The sequence below is a fragment of the Emydura macquarii genome, unplaced genomic scaffold, assembly GCF_026122565.2.
Source record: "Emydura macquarii macquarii isolate MOO-44397 ecotype Brisbane River unplaced genomic scaffold, CSIRO-AGI_Emac_v2 contig_369, whole genome shotgun sequence".
Lineage (NCBI taxonomy): Eukaryota > Metazoa > Chordata > Testudines > Chelidae > Emydura > Emydura macquarii.
Window position 1 is genome coordinate 9,025,086 of NW_027130506.1, and position 6,572 is coordinate 9,031,657.

At 49.4% G+C, this 6,572-nt stretch overlaps 1 protein-coding gene across 2 annotated transcripts in view; it reads right to left on the reverse strand.

Annotated features, from left to right (window-relative positions):
• The window catches only part of CYRIB (CYFIP related Rac1 interactor B), a 143,280-nt gene extending 138,632 nt beyond the window's left edge, over positions 1–4,648 (reverse strand). The window contains exons 1-2 of one of the 2 annotated variants that reach the window (XM_067531438.1): positions 4,594–4,648; positions 3,853–4,027 (exon numbers count right to left, since the gene is read on the reverse strand). The gene's annotated coding sequence lies outside the window, so the exon portion shown is untranslated. Of the gene's footprint in view, positions 1–3,852; positions 4,028–4,075; positions 4,226–4,593 lie in introns of those variants that run through there. The other variant, XM_067531454.1, reaches the window with a different exon arrangement.
• Positions 4,649–6,572: the final 1,924 nt, after the last annotated feature.

Sequence of the window (6,572 nt, forward strand, 5' to 3'; positions counted from 1 at the left end):
ACTGGACAAGCTGGCCATCAGAATCTGAAGTTCTAACCACACAGTTGATTGATTTGCCTGATTTAATTAGTGTTAATTTCCTCTGTATTTCATCACCAATCCTTCTGAAACGTATTGCAGCTTCTTCCTTAAGAAAGAAGTAGCTTATGCATAGAGAAGCCATGCTGCTGTCCCTTCACGGACAGGGAAGTACAAAGCTCCCAAAGCACAGGCCAGTCCAATATGTTTTTGCCTCTTGGGCTGAACCTCTAGCCCTGTTAGTCAATAACAGGTGCAAGATTTGCATTAACAGTAACAAAGATTGAAAAGTCTCAAGCCCAGCATCTGCTCTAACATAAGAGGATAACCTGTTTTTCTTCAAAGGAAATCTATCCACATCAGTTTGTGATAAAAGACCCACCAACATCATGTCAGTCGCTGTGGTCAGATACTTGGATAATCACAAACAGCCTCCGAAGAGCATGCACACACCCATGCACGCATAATGAAACAGGAGCCTGCAACTCCCAGCAACTGGCAAAACTGGCCATCTATTGACTCGTCAATTAATAACTCTGGGCTTCAAACTGGGACTTTCTAGTTTCAATTGCAGCAATTTCCAGTAACATTATCTACTTACTGGTGTTTCCTTGGATCTGACATTTGCTGTGATTATCTTTATTTACAAAGCAAGAAACATTACTATTACTTAGCACTTAAACAGTACTAGTATCTCTTATGTAACGCAAATATTCCAGAGTTCTAGCCTTATTGTAGCACTTTTCAGCTTAAATTCACTTTACAAACATTAACTAGCTGACCTCCACAACCACCCCTGTGAGACAGGCAAATAAAATTAATCCCATTTTACAGGTGGGGAAACTGAGGCAGACAAGCCAAGTGACTTTAAAGTTACAGAGGAAGCCATGGTCAGGGTTAAGAGCAAACTCAAAATTCCTGTCTCCCCAACCTATGCTTAGGCTACTAGGACATGTTCCCCATAGACCATGACTCTTTAAACCCTATTTCCACTGAAGGGCCCTTTACAGTCTGATTCTTCTGTCATGTAAAATGGTGTAAATCAGGTTAACTCCACTGAAGTCAGTGGAAACACACTAGTGCAAACTGGTGTAAACGACCCTGTGAGTCTACAGGTGGATAGGTCCAGCCATTCTCTTTGTAATTTACTTATCTCACTCATGGGCAGTCCCCACCAAATCCATTCTGGTGCCAATGGCTGAGTTTTCCTTTCTTTGAACCTTATTTTATTGCTTGATCAATAAACGTTAAGGATTGTGATTTGAAGAGTTATTTTAAAGCCCAGGGCAGGGAGAAGAAAATCCCTTTACGGTAAGCAAACCTTTTGATTGATGTTTGTTTATTTGCTTATTTATGAACTTGCTTTTTTTGCCATCTCCACTTAGTGTACAGGGCAAGGGCTCAGCATTTTGTAAAGAAGCTCTATAAAAATCAATTGAATTGAATGCAAACCCTTTCTTTCCCTAACTCTGCCAATTTGATTCCTTTCAAAAAGCTCCCAAGCAATTACTGTCCCATTCTTCACTCACCAGTTTGAGAGTTTCAAACAAAGTCTAAATCTCTGAGATCACGTTTCCAAAAAGCTCTGACTCAGGCACCTTTCCTTACTGCTCCAACAAAAAGGGAATCTACTGGTTTACCTCTTTAAATTATTTAGTTTGATTCATCATTTGGCATAACAACATACATCCTCCTGCACATCCATCTCCCTTTGCCCGCCCAAAACCGGGAGCTGTATTTTTCAATCACAAAAGTCCCAAATGGACATTTTGACAGGTGTCTCCCACCCCAGCTAAATTAATGTGCTTTGAAATCCTCTGCTAAAAGGGTACTAGAATACTACTGGGTTAATAAAACTGCCTAAACGCCCCTGGGAGGCTGGTAGTACTGAGCCCATTTTGCAGCTAGGAAAACGGAAGCACAGAAACTTACTGGAGCACAGCAGATAAGAGGAAAGCCAGGAATCCCGCAGCCTGCTGAACCCAGGATTCTCCATCCTCTTACAGCAGCTTGAGACATTCTGAACTCAGGCTCCAGGTGTAAGGGAAAGAGCAGCACACAAGCCCAGGGGCTGCTGCCCTGCCTTGTCATAGAATATTAGAGTGGGAAGGGACCTCAGGAGGTCATCTAATCCAACCCCCTGCTCAAAACAGGACTAACCTCAGCTAAATAATCCCAGCCAGGTCTTTGTCAAGCCGCAGCTTAAAAACCTCTAAAGAAGGAGATTCCACCACCTCCCTAGGTAACCCATTCCAGTGCATCAGCACCCTCATAGTGAAAAACGTTTCCCTAATGTCCAACCTTGACCTCCCCCACTGTGACTTGAGACCATTGCTCCTTGTTCTGTCATCTGCCACCACCGAGAACAGCCTAGCCCCATCCTCCCTGGAACCCCCTTTCAGGTAGTTAAGGGCTGCTATCAAATCCCCCCCCCCATTCTTCTCTTCTGCAGACTAAATAAGCCCAGTTCCCTCAGCCTCTCCTCATAAGTCCTGTGCTCCAGCCCCCTAATCATTTTTGTTGCCCTCCACTGGACTCTCTCCAACTTGTCCACATCCTTTTTGTAGTGGGGGGCCCAAAACTGGACACAATATTCTAAATGCAGCCTCACCAATGCCGAATTGTCTCCCCAGTTGTCTCTTTCTCAAAGGAGGAGGGAGTCACGGTGGAGCATCTTTGCACATCCACCTACCAGTCTGGAGAAAAGCCTCCTGCCTTGCCCCTAGATGGAATTTCCGCCACGCTGACATTTGCAACACCTCTTCCTTCCCCCCACTACCCAGCCCAGACTTAAAACGAGAACCACACGAGCCCCCGGCCGGGCGCCTTTGGACTCTGCTGCTCAGCCAAGCCCGTTCACTCTGACCCCTCCTCGTCCCCGCGCCCCCACTCGGGGCTCGGCAGCCAGCCATGGCAGCAGCGCTTCCTCCGCTTCCCACCAGAGCCAACCCAGGAGGCAGCGAGCGAGGGAAGGAAGGAGGGGGCAGGAGCTGAGCAGCGTTTCCTGAACACCCCCGGCCCGAGCTCGGGCTGCAGGGGGCGCGGAGCCCAGGGGCTGGCGGCACCCCGCCTTCAGCACAGCCCCGCGGCTCACCCGGCACAGCGGCCGCTGAAGCTGGAAGAGGAAGTCGGTCTCCATTTAAAGCAGGCGGGCGCTAGCCCGATGAGGAAGTCGGAGGGCGCCGACAAGATCTAACCCCGCACCCCGGTTCCTCGAGGCTGCAGCGCCGCTGTCACCTCCCCACCCCCAAAGCGCGCAGGAGCTTCGTTCACCCATGCACGACCCGCCGGGCAGCCCCGCGCCCATCGCCAGCCGCTCCCCACGCACTGCAGCCCGCACGTGCCGGAGAACGGCGTCCGGATCCCGAGCCACCGCACGCCCGGTCCCCGCTCCGCACAGCCCGCACAGCCGCCACGGGCAGCGCCTCTGCCCCCCTCGCAGCAGCACGTGGCGGTCTCGCCCCTGCCTCTCGCACCGCGTCCACCCGCGTCCACCCCCCGGGGCCCCAATACGCGGCTTCTCGCCCTCCGCCTGTGCACCGGCCGGCGGCGGCGACGAACCCTTCCGCCGGGCGGCTGGGGAGCGGGGCGGGCAGGCGGATCTGGGAACCCGCAGGCCCTGCCCGAGCGGCCGGGCGGGAGACGTGCTGCCTCCTGGCCCCTTATTTAGAGCGCTGAGACTCCCCCATCCCCCTCCTGGAAAATGCCAGCCTTGTAAGTTACCCCTCCCCCCACCCAGCCTGGCCGCAGATCAGCTCCCTCCCTGCCCTGCGGGGGATCAGCCGGCTGAAGTGGAGCCGCTCGCCCGGGGGAAAAGACGGTCACTCACGGTACCTGGCGCGGGGATCGAAGTAGCTGCTGGAAGAGGCACCAGCCGCCGCCGCCGCTAAATGCCCAAGGAACCTCTCTGGTTTCTGCACCAGCCAGCAGCAACAGCCCAGGCTTCCGGGTTGGTCAGTTTCAACGTCACGGCCACAGGTTTGCAAAGAGGCAGCAGCATGAAAAATAACTATAAAAGGAAGCGACACACGGGGGAGGAAGAGGAAACCCTGTTTACCTTTGAAAAGCCCAACTGCTCGTGCCTGCCTGGCAGAGACAGCAGAGTCTTTACAAGCGCCGCAGGGAGGCACAGGAGCTGGTGCATGTGCAGTGGGGAAGCGAAGAGCCTTCTCCATCCCCCCGCCACAGCTCACCTCCCACCAAAAGCAGGGGAGCGCTCGCCGTGGTGTCCTATCAGTGGAAGGATTTGATCCTGCAAGGTGCTGAGCAACTCCTGGAAGTACAGAGCACCTCTTACACCCCCGGGGAGCTGACTGGAACTTGAGCCCCTTGCAAGATGGGGCCCTCAGGTGCTTTGAAGTTTGGCCTTTGTAAAGCACGATCAGATCAAGAAGGGCAATAGAAAGGCAAAGAGAGGTTTGCTTGATGCTGGATTTATTTCACCTTGATAATGATACTGTAACTTCAAGCAAGCTCACATGAATGAAAATGACTGGACTTGCATCAGCCATTATTTCTCAGACAGAAAAATGACCCACATCACAGCTAGCAAGACTGATTTTTTTCCCCACTCACCTGCATGCGTGTGTGCACGCAAGGGGCTGATTTTCACTGCTTCTGAGCCCTCCCTGCCAAAGCCAAAGCCACCACTCCTGATTCTCTTCTCACTTTTATTGATGTTAATGAATTTACATCAATGACATTGCTCCTGTTTGACATCCCCCTGAGAGGAGAAGCCCAATGAGAGACAGGTGGGAGTGTTTAGCAGCTCTGAAAAGCAGCTCTAAGCAATCCTGCAAGGTGGGTCTTGTGAAGGTGACAACTACACCAAGTCACTGTAGGTGCAGATGGAATGATACCGATGGCTGTCATGGATTCCAACCACTGGCTGCACCTCTCATTCCATAGCAGGCTACATGCAGACATGCTGGCAGGAATTAATAGCCAGCCAGCAGAATGGGGTTGAAACAGCCAATAAACCCCATCTTTCACACACTGAACTGCAAAGCTAATTTTATGGACATGCTCTCCAATTCAGGAGAGCTCTTAAGCATGTTCTTAAATGTATCCCTATTCAACAAAACACTTAGTGCTTAAATCCCACTGCAATCAATGGTACTTAAGCTCATGCCTAAAGGGAAGCCTGTTCTTAAGTATTTACTGAATAGGGATCCACTGCTGAATCAAAATCCTGAGCAGCCCTACTGAACTCAATTGCATTCCTCACCTGTATTAAATTTGTCAGGTGAGTGTTTGCAGGCTCAGAGCACAAGGCAATCAGAGGTTTAGTGCTGGCTGTACAGAGCAGTGTGGGAGACTCCAAGGTCCAGTTCTGCTGTTGACAGTGCTCACGTTATAAATGTAAACTCTTTTTCCAATACTTGAGTATTATTGCCTTAGCAGAGAACCAGAATTCAGCATAAGTGTAAGTAACTATTGCAAGTGAAAGCACAACTGAAAAGGAAGGGGTGCCCTCCCTGTAAAACACACCAACACACAAGGGTTAGTGCTTGATGAACCCCTGCAGTCACCAAGGAGACACTGTCAACTGCAGCCTTTAGAGCTTTAATTACTTCAGTTAACTCTCCAGTGTTTATTATACCTTCTTGAAAGCTTTTCTATTAAAGAAATATTAACTCTTCTGGTTTTTCCTTTCTCTTCTGGCAGCCCAAGTCAGAGTAGCTCTGAAAAGCTTGGTTCCCCATTTGTGCTGCAGCGCAATGGCTGAGTCAATCAGGATCAGGCAGAGCTCTTTCTAGAAATCCAGGAGAATGCGATCATATCCTCCTTCCTCCTGGAGCATAATTTTGCTCCTTAAATACTCCCATTGAAACAAATGGGAGCAACAGATGACTCCATGTCAGTATGGGTTACAGAATCAAGCCCCCAGTTTAATTATTTGTAGCAGATAAAAAAAATCACAAAACTTTAGCACTGAGGGGACAGCAAACAATCAACCTTCCACCAAAATATTTCTCAATTCTGCAAACACTTACGCAGATGCTTAACTTTAGGTACATGAATATTTCCATTGAGTTCAGTGGGACCACTCCTCCTGTGCTTAGAGTTAAGGGTTTGCAGGATTTATTGGATAGTCTTTTCCACATTTAGAATAAAACCAAGGTCCTGTCTACCTATGGTAGTTAAGAACTTCATGGCACTTCCTCCACCCCAAATGAGAACAGCGATGCCAGCACCCAACATCCTGGTCTGGGTATTCTTATTAATACTACAATAACACTCAGAGGCCCTTATCAGGATTGGGGTTCCATTGTGCTAGGCCACTGTTTCTCAACCTTTTAAGAAGCAAGTACACCCTAACTTCTGAAAATTTTAATAAGTACCCAACACTCAATTTTCCATGGGATTTTATATTTACAGACTAATGTGAGCCATATGTTGGAAGAAAGGCTGAGTATATAAGGCTGTGATATGACAGATATCAGATCTAGCGTGGGTAGGATTACCACCTTTATACCTGGGGTGCACAACTCAAGTATGTACCTGGGCTAGAGGTGATGTTGGCCAAAGCTACGAGGCTTTGAGTGGCACGC